The following is a 16,292-nucleotide window of genomic DNA, read 5'->3' on the forward strand; positions in this document are numbered from 1 at the left end:
CAAAAATGTGTTTTCCTAGTAGAAAATTGTTATTTGACAAAAAAAAAACTTTTAAACGTTAATAGTGTCAGTCTTCATAAGAACATTGCAGTTATAGGTTTTGTAATTTTATCTGGAAAATATATTTAGGTTCGGTTTAAGGGTGTTAAAAACTGGTTATTTCGTAGTATTTTTGTAAATTAACGTTTTATTTTAAAACGTTGTTTAAAAAAAAGAAAACAACGTAACAAATATTCTATATGAATTTTTTACGAAAATTCTAATATTTTTTCATAAAATTTTTTTTAATGTTTAATTCTACCCTCACTAATTTGATAAAACGTAAACCATACTTCCAAATATTAGTGCGTGGTTTCAAGAAGCAAACATTTAAAAAAAAATTCTTAAAGCTAGTCAATGCAATTTATATCCAAGATATCTGTCTGATGAACCAGTCATTAACAAGACAGGGATCATAAATTTCTAAAATTTTTATATTTTAATCTTTGTAACTGTGAGAATAACTTCTTTTAGGTGAATTTTTTTTAAAAAGTTTTAGTGCCCAGAATCCTCTCCTTATGTTGTTAAACATGGTCATCTGATCGTGTTTCAGTCTCCAGTTCTAAAACTCTCTCCGATTCAAAATCACCAGGAATTAGTCGTCCGATCGGGAGAGCTGTATTTACACTTTTCCTTGGGATGTATAACTACTGTTCACGATAATTACCATTACAAGACCAGATTAGGCTACAGATTCTGAAACTCAAATCGCAGATTAACTACCGAGAGGTAATTGAAACCGAAGGAATCACACTGTTAATCAGAATAAATGACACTACTATTTGTTCTCAAGTACATCTAGGACACTTCTGACAATAGTCTTATACTTTCCATATTTTCACTTCATTTCTACTAGTGAGGGGATAAATATTAAAAAAAAACAAAAAAAAACCAAGAGTTTTTTCCGGTATGATATGAGAGAACTATACATTGCTTGACGGTGTTGCTTCTAACATGAAGGTAATTCGAAATCTATTGTACCATACGTTGCGCGCAGTTCGTTAATTTTCACAATATTTACTATAATCTAGAACATTTGGTAGAACGCGAACTTTATGTACCTAGAGATTTTGTTTCATCTCTGGCCCAGATGAAAGCAACGAGTAAATGCAGATGTGTAACCAATAAAATACGCATAGAACTACATTTTTATAGGTATTATCTGAGACTGCAGATAGAGGAGCTTCAAAAAATCTATCTTGTTTATATATAGTTTCTTAACGTATTCGGTGTAATGATGTAAAGGATAGTACACCTTTATTCAAGTGTACTTTTGTTAATCGATCTTATAAATATAACATATAACAATCATAAATAACAAATATTTGCTTAAAGAATGTAATAAACACTAATAAATTCGTTGTAAAACGGATTTGTATAAACAACTTATAAAACTCAAAACAAAAATTATAAAACAAAATTTTAATCAGCCTCATATAAACAAAACGTGTAAATAAATGGAAATAAATAAATACAAATTGAATATAACATGTTGTTTTTTTTTCTATTGATATTAGAAAGTAACGTGCTAAGAAATTTCGGTAACTCTTGTTCTATTTTGAAGTCACGTAGTTTGACCTGTTTAATATATATACATGCATACATGTATATACTATGTAAAAAATGGATATTTAATTATTTAAATGAAAAAATAATACAAATTTAAAAACTGCAGTATAATTGTTCAAATAAAAGTTTTAATAACCCCTTTTTATTAGTTTTTAATCTACATATCTGAGAACTATAAATAGCATTCCATCTTGTTAAACAGACACACACACACACCTGCACTAGCCAATAAGTAAAATGACTTTGCTAGAAACGTTTCGTTCAAATTATTCATGTTGTCCCATTCATTGTACGTACAGTAATTCATTCTTAATATCGTTGAAGCAAAAGTATTGTAGGTCATATGATAGAAGAAGATTTATCGGTGTATGGGGAAGGGGCTGGAGGAGATGTGACCGACATTGGAACACATCACAACAAACGTTATAAATGAAACGTTGGAGAAGACCCTTCTAGCGGTAACGTTTTCTTTCTTCTTCACAGATCATCTTTACACTTCACACCGGGAAGAGGTGAGTGAGACTAATAGTGTTCTTATTGTACATATTGTAGTTGTAATCTAAAAATTCAGCGTTTATAGAAGCCGGTAAAATATAACTGTTTGAAAATACCTTAGAATTTCAATTGATTTAACTCTTCACTAAAAAAAAAAAAAATATTTTACAGATATAGAAATTAGATTAATTTTATATTCATGTCGGTACACGGATATATGGATCCGTATACTTTCGGGTTTCATACTTGTTTTTATCGGAATAAAAAATCAAAATCGCAAGATAAAGGAAATAATCAATTTTTATAAGCTTTTATTTAACTTGCTTTAATTATAATCAGATCTTGCAACTGCTATATCTTTTGATCTATCGTATTAAAATCAATGAAATTTGGTACACGTATGTAACTTCTATGTTTAAAAATAAATATTTTTACTTTTTAGTCTTAATAAACAAACAAAGGTGAACAAACAATAATATTCAGATATAAATATTATTAAGAATATTTTTTTGGATGTAAAAAGTTTATTGTTCATTAAGACTAAAAAGTAAAAAATAAAAAAATATACAAAAAAGCAAAAAAAAATTACAAAATATATTTGATTACATATAAAAAATTATTTTTTAAAAAAGCTTTTATTTAACTAATATTAATATTAACATTAATAAAAAAAAGGAACCAAATTAGAAAAAACCCTCTAAAAAGTAAAAAAAATAAGAATTAAATCAAATTGAGAATTTTAAACAAAAAAATATAATATGTTAACAAACGTAAAAATGCACTGAAAAGTAAAAAATAAATTACATAAATATCTAATAAATAACCAATAAATAAAAAACAAATAAATGTAATAATTATTAAATTTTTAAATTAAAAGTAATGAAAATATTTAGTAAAGTAAAAGCGTGGCGCAGTTTTTATAACAATCTTTTCGAATAAGTATTTATAGACATTTGCTGTATTTTTAAATTATTTTTTTGTTTAATGAGGTTGTTTAGTATATGTATATACTTTATTTATCTGTAATAAAATAACTCAAGTTTTAATTCTTTGATGGTTCAAATTTGCACCAAGATCACCTTTAAGGGTTAATAAGATTAATAATAATAATCTTAATAATAATCTTGCACAAAGTTGATTACATTTTAACAGTAATCTGAAAAATTATTAATTATTATAATTGTAATCATAATTATGAATTCATTAAATAAAAATTCATAATTAATTAAAATGAAACTTTTAGCGGAAAGAGTGCGTTCAATTTGGCTTAGATTACAAGCAGAATTCGAAGATGAACTTGAACTATGTGAGAACATGTACAAAGAAAGCGAGTGGGTGCATTCTCCCATTAAAAACGAAAATGAAGATTAATTGTTGTAAAAATAAATGTTGTGTTGTTTTAAATAAATTATAAAAACTGCGCCACGCTTTATTTAACTAACTATTTTCATTACTTTTAATTTTAAAATTTAATAATTATTACATTTATTTATTGGTTATTTATTAGATATTTATATAATTTATTTTTTACTTTTCAGCGCATTTTTATATTTGTTAATATATTACATTTTTTTTGTTTAAAATTCTCAATTTGATTTAATTCTTATTTTTTACTTTTTAGAGGGTTTTTCTAATTTGTTTCCTCTTTTTATTAATGTTAATATTAATATTAGTTAAATAAAAGCTTTTTTAAAAAATAATTTTTTATATGTAATCAAATATATTTTTGTAATTTTTTTTAATAGAATTATTTTTTATATAGTAACGAAAATGGGATTCTCACTTCCTTTAGTATTTTACTTAGTTTGGAATATTTGAGAGATAAAAATTGAAACCTGAGAATAATCTTCGAAATAACTAAAAATCAATTTATTTAATATAAGTTTAACGCTTATTATTGTCAAAAATAATGATCCATAATTGATAAAAATTTGAAGGTATAACGGAGATAATTATAATGAGGAATAGTGACACAAAATGTGATCCTAATAATAGCTATTTTTTAATAATCCACTTATTTTTCATTAAAACTGTGTAAATATGGTTAAAACCCGGTTTAAATTTTAAAGATTAAAGATTAATTTTTATTTAACTATATTATCTTTACCTCAAGTATATTATTTATTAATCCCTGCTTTATATTAGTATTTGAAATATTTTTGAATAAATGAACTTTTCGTTTACTAAAATTTCATATCATTAATAATTTTATTTACATTTTTTTTACCTTCTCTCCCGGGCCGGATCCTTCTAATAAGTATTACAAAGGTCAGAAGAATGTCCTTTACTCTAACGGGCCTCCACGTCTCGGTCCGCGGGTCGGATCTTACTTTGCGCTCGCCTCAAACCCCCAGAATAGGATCCAACAGGCCCGGCTATGCCGTCCCCTCAACTTTATTTACATTAGTTGCTGTTATCGCAACGGGTCTGACATGAGTTACAAGATAATTTCAAAAAATCAACCAACCCTTAGAACAACCCTAAGCCAAACAGCCAACCCTAAAACCACAAACAAACCATGTCGGGCTTGGCAGAGAAAGTAAAGAGTGAAGTGATTTCCCGTTTGTTACCTCCTTTATTATGCCAAATATAAGGCGTGAATGTCAGTAAGCCGAAATTAAGTGATATTCAACTGTTAAGAATATAAAACGCATTACACGGGTGTAGTTATAGTGCAATGGTAACATAATTTTGTCTTGCTCTATTTTCCTCACATCTGATATTCATAACAAATCTCGAATTATATTTTAAATATAAAAAATGTAAGCGACCAGGTTTATATGAGTAGAAAACTCTTGAAATTAATGTAAAATAATAAAAATTAGGCACAGCCGTACGCTACAAAATTCATTTCACATCTCAAAAATTAAGAACTTGTAACGGATCAGTATGTAGTTTCAAATAATGCAGTTAAAAAAAAATTTACTATTATATAAAGAGGAAGAGGGTTTTTATTTGTTCGGAATAAGCAAAGTAACTAGCCGGTTAACCACTACTAAATTTTATCCGTGTTTATTTGCATAACTGAGAAGGTTTTTGGATATATTTCATCTCGAAAAAAAAGATGAAATTAAAAAAAGATGAAGAGTTTTGCCGGTTGAAGCACAAACGAAAATGAATTGTTAACTGTGAGTGTGTATCATTGTGTGAGCTGGGCTTGAACTGATAGATTATGAACATCTAAATACCAATTTATAGATTTTTGAGCTTATTCAAGGGTTAAAATTGATTTTTGAATTTTTTATGAAACCTTTTTTTTTTTTTAATTTCTAGGTAACAAATGAAGAAATCAACCTAATTTTTGTTTGTAAAAATTATAATTGATTTAATTTGAAGATACTGTTAAAATAAAATAAAATAAATTAAATTTCAATTGTTTGGATTGAATGCTCAAAAATTCATTTAGTGAATTACATTTCTTAACTCGTTTCGGAAGGTACATAGCTCGACTCAAATTATTTTCATTTTCCTTATTAAGGGCAACTGTATTTCGAATTCGAGTGATTACTTTATCGCGTGTATTCATTTTATGTTTATAAACATCACTTTTTGTGCATCCCTATAAGTAATATTAGTAATGGAGTGCGGTCTAGAGGCCTCGGTGGCCAATCAATAGGTTAGTCTATAACCAATCCGTTTTCCAGCAAAATGTGCATTTAAAAATACCCTGATGAAGATTACGAGTAGAATGGTAATGAGTGGAATGAACACCATCGTGTTGACAACACACGTTGATTCCTTTTGGGAATGGGATATTTTCCACTAGAGGAAACGAGTCATTTCATAAAAATTCTAGATTACTTACCTACCGTAAATTACGATGTTCTAATAAGAAAGAACAGTTAACTGATTATATATCATACAATTAGAAATTTTATGCTGAAAATTTGTACCATTATTAACGCACGTACAGCTTTTGACCGTTGATGAGAATTTCGGGTATGGTTGATAGAATTATGGGCAAAAGTAGCTTCATCCGTAAACAACGATCGTGAAATTATGCAGCGATTACCAAATCATTGTCATATAGAGTAACAAATTTCAGTCTAGTAACATAATCTCCGGCTGAAGGTGTCGTAATTTCTATACATAAAATAGGTAAAATTTATGAAAATTAAGCGTTTGGCAAACACTGTTTATTCGCAAATTTGTACGACTACGTTGAACCACTTGAATATTTTCAGTTTCATCCCGGCATTCAAGTACACATTCAGATTAAACATATACGCTAGGAAGATATCTAACCCAGATTGTTAAAAATTCGAATAAATACTTAACGGTCGGGAATTGGGCGTTTACAGTACTAATGGCAATATTCTATAGTTGCAGCTTTATAATTTTTTCTATCAAATCCACACATATAAATCATATCGGAATATTTGACGTGAGTAAACCAGTGAAGCGCTTTTATGGTATAACAGAAACACTAGAATTTGAAGTTTTAATTCTTATTAAGACAAATTAAGTTTAAATATAAATTATAAACATCTAAACCCGGTCAGGGATGGCATTTTTCATACGCTTAAAAATTCCATTTCCATATCCCACGCGATATCATGTAGCGATATCATTAAGCAAAAAAAGATAAAAAAAAAAAAACAAGATTAAATAAAAATTAAATTCTCATAGACGGGTTAAATTAAATTTTAATCGAACATAATTCAAACAGCCAAGTGTTAAGTTATAAGCCAAGTGTACAAGTGTTACGTTTTCTATGGACAACAATGGATCAGATTCAAATAAGATTTCACTCATTTAGTTTAGCAAGAATTTTAGCGTTGGTCAACGTAATAAAATTCCTTTTTCGTTTCAATACTCTATTTTATAAGTAGAACAACTGTTTAAATTTTCCGCTGACTTTTCTTTGTCAGCTTTTGTTTTATTTCTAAAGTAAAATTGCTATAACTTGAATTGCTTTCCAGTGTCCTTATTCAAATTTTATCGGATTTAAATTTTTGGTAATTCTAAATTTTTGGTAATTAAAAAAAGTTTTATTTTTTAATACTTTTGATTTATAGTTTCATCGACAATTAAAGTCATTAGCGACTTATCACTGTAAAGTTACTGTACTCATAAATATGCACTTTTCAACAAACTTAAGTCAATCATTCCTGAGATGTGTGGTTAATTGAAACCCGACCACCAAAGAACACCTGTATCCACGATCTATATTCAAATCCGAATAAAAGCCAGTAACTTTATTAAGATTTGAACCTGAAAACTTTGACTTCGAAATCAGCTGATTTACGACGTCGAGTTTACCACTAGACCAAGCCGGTAGAAAAAAAAATTAATTTACGATATAAGTAAAAAATTCTGGTTTTCGATTCCAGTTTTTGACGTGACAACGTCTTATAAATCGATGAACGCCGGCAGCACGCACGAAAAATTGTCCCGTTCCGCCTGAGCCGAGTCGAGCCGAGCTAAGCCGAACCGTCGTCTAATGGAATATACTATCTTGTCAAGCAGGTTTTGGCGGGCTTTTCAAAAACAGCAATTTCAGGAATTTGATTTATGATTTCAATTTCATCGTTTTAAATTAACACTTTATCAACATTGATTTGATTAAAGTTTATTTCTATAACAAATTGTTCATAATTATTTTTGAACAAATCATTCAATTTAAACTTGCAAAAATTATTATTATTATTATTAAATGAAATGAAAAATGGAATATTAACGTGTTTCATTAGCTAATTAAACAATCACTTCGATTCAATTTCTTTGTTTAAACAAGTAATTTTTTAAAACATCCAAATCATGGATGAATTTAATTAATTGGTATTTTCATCTAGCTCAACGCCAGTTTCTCAAAAAACATGTGTTTACTTCATAAGGATAACAAGTTTTTTTTTGCGACATTACAGTTACAAACAATAAGTAAGAAGAAGCAACACCAACAAATACGAGAAAAAAGAAAGAACATATTGAACATGGTTGAACGTACTGCCTGTCAAAAAATCATAAAAGTTTTTTCTTAAATATTTATAAACAATAAATAACAACAGTAATAATAATTGCAAAATAAATTAATAAATTTTACCATCGTAATTCATTCATTCATTCAATATCGTAGCAGATCTTAAAACAACTATACTCGATACAAATAAATCGATACTGAAAATACTATGGATTCACTAATACCCTAATAATAATAATACTGGGCAGCTCGGAAGAGTAAAATAACACGCTTTTCTCAGCCAATTAGAATTGACTTAAGTGGTCCCATGTTGGCCGTAACAGCATAATAATAATAATAATGATAATAATAATAATAATAATAATAATAATAATAATAATAATAATAATAATAATAATAATAATAATAATAATAATAAAAATAATAATAATAATAGAAAATAACAAAAGTATAAATAATGAGGGTTAAAAATCCTAATTATTTATACTTTTCATTATTGAATTACTTTACTTTTATATTTTTTCATTATTTATTCTTTTGAAGGATAAAAATAATGAAGGCTTGCTTTCATTTAGAATCGTAAACATGATTTTTTTTCGGCCTTGTAATTACAACTAAACACACATATAGGCAAAACACCAACCAAATGGTAAACAATAAAAGTCAAAATTAGAAGAAACAATAATGGTCAAAATCAGAAGAATTTTGAATCCTATATTTCCTCTTTAGCGATTTATTGATTTTGAAGCTAATTTCTCTTTTGTTATTGTGTCCCATTCCTAGACGTCGCCCGCTAGGGCAACCCGCTCGGAGGACCTAGCTACGGAACCGTGCCATAGGCACGCTTTGCAGCTAGTAGTTCAATAACGTTGTCACGCTCAAATCTCGTGCGAAACGTAGTTTCAGACAAACCAATGTTTTTTTTGTTTTTTTTTTTTTCAAAAGTTGCTAGATACAATTCTGAAAGCTGTGTTATTCGATTTTTGCGAACAAAAAATTACGAACTAAGTATTTTCAGATATATATATATATATAAACAAAGAAAAACAAATATCTGTAAGTCTTACAAAGAAGAAATATAAAATATAATTTTTTGTTTTGTTGTGAACTAAAATTAACAAAATAAACGAAAATTATTAAGATAGTAATGATACCTTTATCTTTAGTTTATAATCGTTATAAATTACGTAGGTATTTAAAACAAATTGTCGTAAATAAAAGAACCATTATTTTATATCATACTTAAATTGTAAATGGGAAAGGTTTCTTCCTCAAAACGTTATTAAAATTTAACATACTTCAACCCTATGACTACCTTGACTATAATAATTAAGCTAATAATTTAAAAATCATAAAAAATCTTAATCGAGACATATTATTTCATCATAAATACTTATGTTGATGCGTATGTTTTAACTCGTTAAAAGATATCACAATTTCAATTAATTTAAAGATAAAATCCTTCTGGAAGTTTAATTAAAATTGCTTTACCCATTCTTGCGTGAAAGATTAAAAAAATTATAATTAATTTCATCCATTAATTTACTTCACCTTGAAGATAAAAAAAATGTTAAAAACGCTGAGTGAATGTAAGATTAATACAGGAATGAGAACGTAATTTTCACCTGACGCTTACGACGTGAACAGTAATAGTCTGTTAATAACTTTTGTACTACTTTTTCTATATGATAGAAATCCGAATATGAACTTATGTCTCAAAGTCGTACTGATAACGTCCAAGTTAACGATTTCTACCGATAACGCTGTTCTCTATTAGTAATGAACGGAAATATAACTAATAACAACGATTCTGGTTTCACGTTTTCAATTACTTGAAATTTCGAGTATGTGACAGTTTCTTTATTTCAAAAAAATTTGATGAAAATTTAACGTTTTTACCTTCTCTGTAGCTGAGTAAGTCTCTTTCACTTTTATCCGAAAGGTTTTGGGTTCGAATCCTGGTCTGGTTTGGCATTTTACACATGCTACGAATTAATTTTTCATCACAAAAGAAAGAACGATTAAGTGGCTGTAATCAAGATTAATCTTGTTGCGACCGGAGTGAAATAAGTATAGCAGGTCATGAATTCAATTAGGATATTGCAAACAATTATATATGTATACACGTATACTCGACTGCTTCGGTTTTAACGAAAGTTAATGTGTAAAACTCTTGAATTTCAGAACATTTTTGAAAAACTTATATTAAAATATAATACATAATCTTAAATCCCTTAGCCCACGCATGTTAGCAGTCACTTTACGTCGTTTCTCTTCATTTATTTTTTTAATTTTAGTTAAAAATAAAAAGAGTTTCATTCTTATAGGCCGATGAATTGAAATATTTTTGTACTTTAATGGTTACTAATCTTCAAAAATTAAATGTTTTTGTTTCTGTTCTGTGTAGAAGAATAGCAATAGCCTTGAAAAGCGGACCATAGTGACCTTTCCCACGTTCGCTTTTGAAAATATTTCATTTATTGATATAATCTTGTTTTTATATGAGTAATATTTTCTCATAGGCTTGTCCAAATTCTAAATAAAATTATCCGAACAAAAAAAAAAAAAAATAAAATAAAATAAAATACGTAAATTAAAATGTTATTAAAATATAATTAAACATAATTATACATGTACTAACATATATTTTAGTGTAATTAAGCACACCTAAAAAATGCCCTAAAGGTAAAAGGAAAATGACGTTTTTATTCCTTTTTCAATTTAAATTTTATGAAGTTGGTGTCAGATGGTTTATGAAGATGGTGGGTTTGTAAGTTATATTTTTATTTTGAGCTGATTAAAAGTATACTTCATTACTTTATAAGGTGATTTTTTAACGGTCGAATTTTTTAATTTTTATTTTAATTTTTACGAATTGTTATTCATAAAAAAATAGTGTAATACTTTTTCATAGCAAGATAGAACTTTAAAAAGCAAATCTGACGTAAACACACACACACATACACAAATACACACACACACACACACACCATAATTGGTTTCATAATAAAAAACTAGGTAACGAGGTTTAATAAGTTACTCTAACATTATTTATAATTAGAAATCTTATAGATATACCATGAAAACGAAAACCATAAAAACAGTTGCGGGAAATATTTGTCATTTTATTTTTTTGAATTATTATTGGAAATATAAATATACGGCATTTAAAAGAAATGAGTCTGTTATCAGAGCCTAATTGTTGTATATCCCTCTTTTATACACGCTAAAGAAACAACAAACAAAAATAATCTATTCATTTCATTGAGAGTGTTGAATATTTATAATGTTGAAAAGGGCGTTTATAAGTTGAAAAGACCCGGCTGCTTATTTAAGTTCTCTATTTAATATAGCTTAATAATACATCTCCGCTCCTGTAGGAAAAATATGGATGGAGTGATTTAACATATAATAATAATATTAAATAATAATAGCTAAATCAATAAAAAAATAATAATTTTTTTAAGTTTTATTGTTTAGGATTTTTTTTTAGTTATCGGTTGATCTGAGTTTTCGGGATTTTAAATATTTTGTTTAAGATAAAAACTTAATTTTTATTTCACTTTTTTTTAATTAAAGTAAACGATGTTAAAAGTTTCTGACAGGTTATGAATTTTTAAAGGATCAATCTTTCAAGCTCTGGTTTGCAACATTTTCTTTTCATTAAATAGTCTTTTAAAAAATTTGTTCTACATGACTTCTTAACTTCAATTCTTTTCGTTATACGCCTCTCACCATGCAATATACCAAATGAGTTAAAATATTTAGTAAAATTATAGTTATTACGATCTAGTTAGTGCTACAAAATTTACATTTTTAATTGAAAAAAAATATAAGGAAGTTTAAAGGAAATTTCGAAAAAAAGGTAAAGTTTTCATAATGTTAATATTCCTCATGTGAATTTATTCGTATTATATCAAATAATTTCACTTGAATTAACACAGAGAAGTATTACCTTAGAATGAAGGCATCTATTTACACCGTTGAAACGTGTTTGTTTTGAGTATTTTGTGTACTTACTCGAATACACCGTTTTCAACAGTTATGTACTGAAGGAAGCGGAAATGGATTTATTTTTACGTTCCAAAAAAAAAGGTTCTCAGTCACTGCTGTCACTATTGTTCATCTCTGCTATTACTGTCGGAAGTCTACCGCTTAGAGAAACATTTTTAATACTTACAAGTTTTTGAAAATTTCTTGACTCGACAAATAAACGACTGATATCGGTTGATGGATGTGTTCATTGAACAAACAACAGCGTGAAAACGATTTCTAAGAATTTGACCGCACAAGAAAATCATTTCTACCTTGTTTCCATTAGAGTGATTCAGTCTATTGTAATAATAAAATGTACTACACACTATACGGTAAGAATGATTAAGCGAAAAGCAAGGTAATCAGCGGGGGAATTGATTGCCCCGTCTGTACAAAAATCAAGTTAATTCTAAATCATATATTAACAAAATATTATATAAATATTTTTAATTTTTTAAAATTTAAATAATTTTTTTGTTAATAATTATTAGAAGCATTTGATTAATTTGATATTTAATTCATTTTTCCAAATAAATTAATTTTTTGACGTTACCATGTAATTTTACTTTCATCAATATTTATCAGCTTATCAGCATATTTTAATTGCCGTAGTGGTTTTCAGTAATTCTTTAGTATCAAAGAATTACTTCGGTTATTTTCCTGATTATCAAAACTTCCTCCACAAAACCGGTGAGACTGAATATAGGGTAAATATATTGTTAATATCACCTAGTAAGTCCTACTAAAATTGAACTTTTGAATCTTCAACTTTAGGAATTTCTGAAGATTGTATAATTTATAAAAGGATATCAAAGAATATTCTAATGCATTTTCTTCATTAAAATTTATACGAAATGGTTAGTAACTGATGTGTATTTGTTCCTTGAAACAATAAGGAAGAATGGCTTAAAAAGCCGTATATAATGGAAATAATTATTTCATAATTAGAAATATAATGATAATCTTTTTAATTATTTTATACTAACTTGTAATTATTATTGACAATAAATCACCAAAATGATTAAAATAATAAGGTACATAAATATTAATAATTATAGTAGAATAATTATATTACTGATTATTTCATCGTTTACGGTGAGTAAGATTATATAATTCCCCTCATTTTAATTGTGGATACTGATTTGTTTTTAAGTTTTAGGATTATCACCTGATAACCCTTTAACGATGTAAAAAATTCATTATATTCTTATATTTTATTATTAAATTTTCTTTGGTACTTGAAAAGATACTGTCGTTCTTTTCTTTTACTGTGGTATAAGTTGTCCGCTACAGTAAATACTTATAATTTCTATAAGTATATAAGTCTCTATTAAACATTAATCAACCTTTTCTTCAAATTTCAACGCTTAATGCATGGAAAGTACTGTTTAGGTACACGTAGAAAATTGAGTCACACATCTATGCATTCCATGTAACAACGAAAGTACAGAACCTGTAATATGTTTTCGTGATGTCTCAATCAAGGGGAATGTAGTTAAGGTTGTGAAATCGTAGAAGCCTTATTAATACATCTATAAACTTCCTTAAATTCAAGTAACTGTAATGAATCAAGTGTAGTTACGGTTCATAAACCTATAGTTTTATTTTTGGGCCTTGTAAATTTTGATAGAAATATAATGTTTATTTTTCAGTTTATTAAAATTGAAAGACTGAAATTTTTTAACGACAAACTGTTGTAAGTAAAATGCATGTAGTCGAGACTTACAGCGTTCAAATTTTAGTAAAGTCAGTTATTTTTACACGGATTTTAATACTAGATCGTGGATACCGGTGTTCTTTGGTGGTTAGGTTTCAATTAACCACACATCTCAGGAATGGTCGAACTGAGAATGTACAAGACTACACTTCATTTACACTCACACATATAATCCTCATTCATCCTCTGAAGAATTATCTAAACGGTAGTTACCGGTGGCTAAACAGGAAAAAGAAAGAAAGAAAGTGAGTTCAAGTCATCGGTATTATAATGAGCTTCACTAAAGTGATGTTTGCGTTATCTTTATAAAAAAAAAAATCTAGAATAGAAATATGAAAATCTGGAATTATTTCTTTATAAATCATTTATGTAGCTTTATCTTACCGTCTTTGCTTAAAGAAAACAACCGTGAAGAAATTGATTTGTAACAGTGTTTTCTTGAGAATGTCGACTTTAAATAGTTATAAAAAAATAATGGATCGAGATAAACATTTTTGTATCCAATTTTTTTCTAAACTTCTACTTAATTTATATTCAAATATTACGATTTTTGAAGCGTACAATAATTTTACATTATAACCTTGAATTTTTTACAATCAACATAAAAAATCTAATTATACATCATCTTTATTATTTAGAGATTATATTTGACGTTTCAGTTAAAAGTTTTAATAGTGAGAGCAACGCAAATGATCTAGAAATTTCATATAAAATCGCGGCATTTGGCGCACAAGTTATCTCTTGAAATATTTAAATTATTAATTTTAATAATAATTAATTTTAGTTGAAATCATAATTAAAATTAGAACAACTTATAGATTTAAACTTAAGTATTTAGCTTTGTTGAAGTACTCAGGTTTAAATATACATTTTATTTATTTTTTGTTTAAATAAAAAAAAAGAAGAAAACAGCATACTGAGGATAATTATCAGTATAATAGTTCAGTCGAGGAAAGTTTATTCCATAAATTGTAGATACACTCTTCATACAAATATTTAAAAAAATTGTTTACTTGTTTTTTGTACTTTAATATAAAACTAAATATTAAAATAAAAAATTAATATTTTTGCAACATCGTTTTATATTTCAATTTATTAGTGAGTAACCAAATTTCACAATATTGTCTAAAGCCTGGATTCAGAAAAATGTTATGGTATGATACGATCGATACTAATGGATATAATAGAATTAAAAAAAAAGAAAAAGTAACTGAACGATCATAGTTTGATAATATTTTGCAGAAGTAGTTAAATGGATAAAAATAAGGTATAATAGGCTGATTCTATTATTTTAAAATATCCGAGTAATGGTGGGAAATTATTTTATAACTATGAAATATTTCTGTAAATGGAGTTATTTACAGACGGCACAATCGATCAGTTAATATTTATTCATCACAACATCGATCGATCTTTTAACAAATTAATTCATACTTTTAAAAATAACACGGTGTTATACGGGTTTAGTTTCAGTCTGATCGTTAAAATATCTGATAGATTTGTCAATAAATATGTACTGGTAAATTGTTTCAACTTTCAGTTTGAACATTTTATGAACGATGACACTCATGTTACAAATCTTACGTTTGCAAGTAAAAGTTCAAAAATTCCTAATTCAAAGACAGAGCGTCATTATAGGTTGCTGCTGTTGTGATATTTGTACAACTGTTCTTAGAGTGTCTGATTTTTCATTCCGTATCAGAAAATCAAACTGCCCAAACAAGAAACTCAATAAAAAATTTATTACATGACATAGGGTGCTTATTTTGGGGTAAAAATTGGCTTTCAATTAATAATAACGGTATGCTGATGTAGCGTACGATAATTTTCATTGTGTTTTGATATCATTTTCAGTTAGCCGAGCTAAGTCAAACCATAAGTAAGTTAAGTTAGCCGAGGTAAGTGAAAGTTGAATCGCACGTAATATTTAAGTCCTGAATGAATGCACGTCTTTTTAAAGCTATAAGATTTTAAAACATGTATAAAAAAGATAAAAGATCTTCGTGATTATAGAATAAAACGGAAATTTTTTGAATATAAAATTAAACTAAATGAGTTAAGAAAACTAATGAATCATTATAAACTTCTACGCTTGAAAATGGTAAGAGATATTAAAAAAAGACGGCAGAAAATCTATTGAAAACAGTAGAGGGGCGGGAGACTAATATTTCAACGACTAATATTTCAATGATGGTAAAGAATCAATGAAGAAGAATCACAACAGGTAGTTAAAATATTTAATGATTTATTCATTTTCGGGAACGACTATTCTTTTTTCTACTGTTGCATTAAATGAACCCTTTTAAATTAAATTTTGCCAATAAATTTTTTTTTTTGGAAACGTATCTCTGTTCTGCCGAGTTCCAAAATTTAAATAACAAGTCACCGAGTTCTAAAGCATACCTTCCAAAATTTTTTCTATAATTTCCGCTACGATATTGAATTATTTTCAGTCCGATAATTGTTTAAAAAAGAAACCATTTCTAAAGTAAATTTTTTTAATAAACTTAAAATTGC

The 16,292-nt window shown here is 27.3% G+C and overlaps 1 protein-coding gene across 1 annotated transcript in view; it reads left to right on the forward strand.

Moving 5' to 3' along the window:
* Window positions 1-2,011: 2,011 nt before the first annotated feature.
* The window catches only part of LOC142326557 (acyl-CoA Delta-9 desaturase-like), a 94,383-nt gene continuing 80,102 nt past the window's right edge, over window positions 2,012-16,292 (forward strand). The window contains exon 1 of the mRNA XM_075369232.1: window positions 2,012-2,120. The gene's annotated coding sequence lies outside the window, so the exon portion shown is untranslated. The remainder of the gene's footprint in view (window positions 2,121-16,292) is intronic.

This window comes from Lycorma delicatula, chromosome 1 (assembly GCF_047948215.1).
Source record: "Lycorma delicatula isolate Av1 chromosome 1, ASM4794821v1, whole genome shotgun sequence".
Lineage (NCBI taxonomy): Eukaryota > Metazoa > Arthropoda > Insecta > Hemiptera > Fulgoridae > Lycorma > Lycorma delicatula.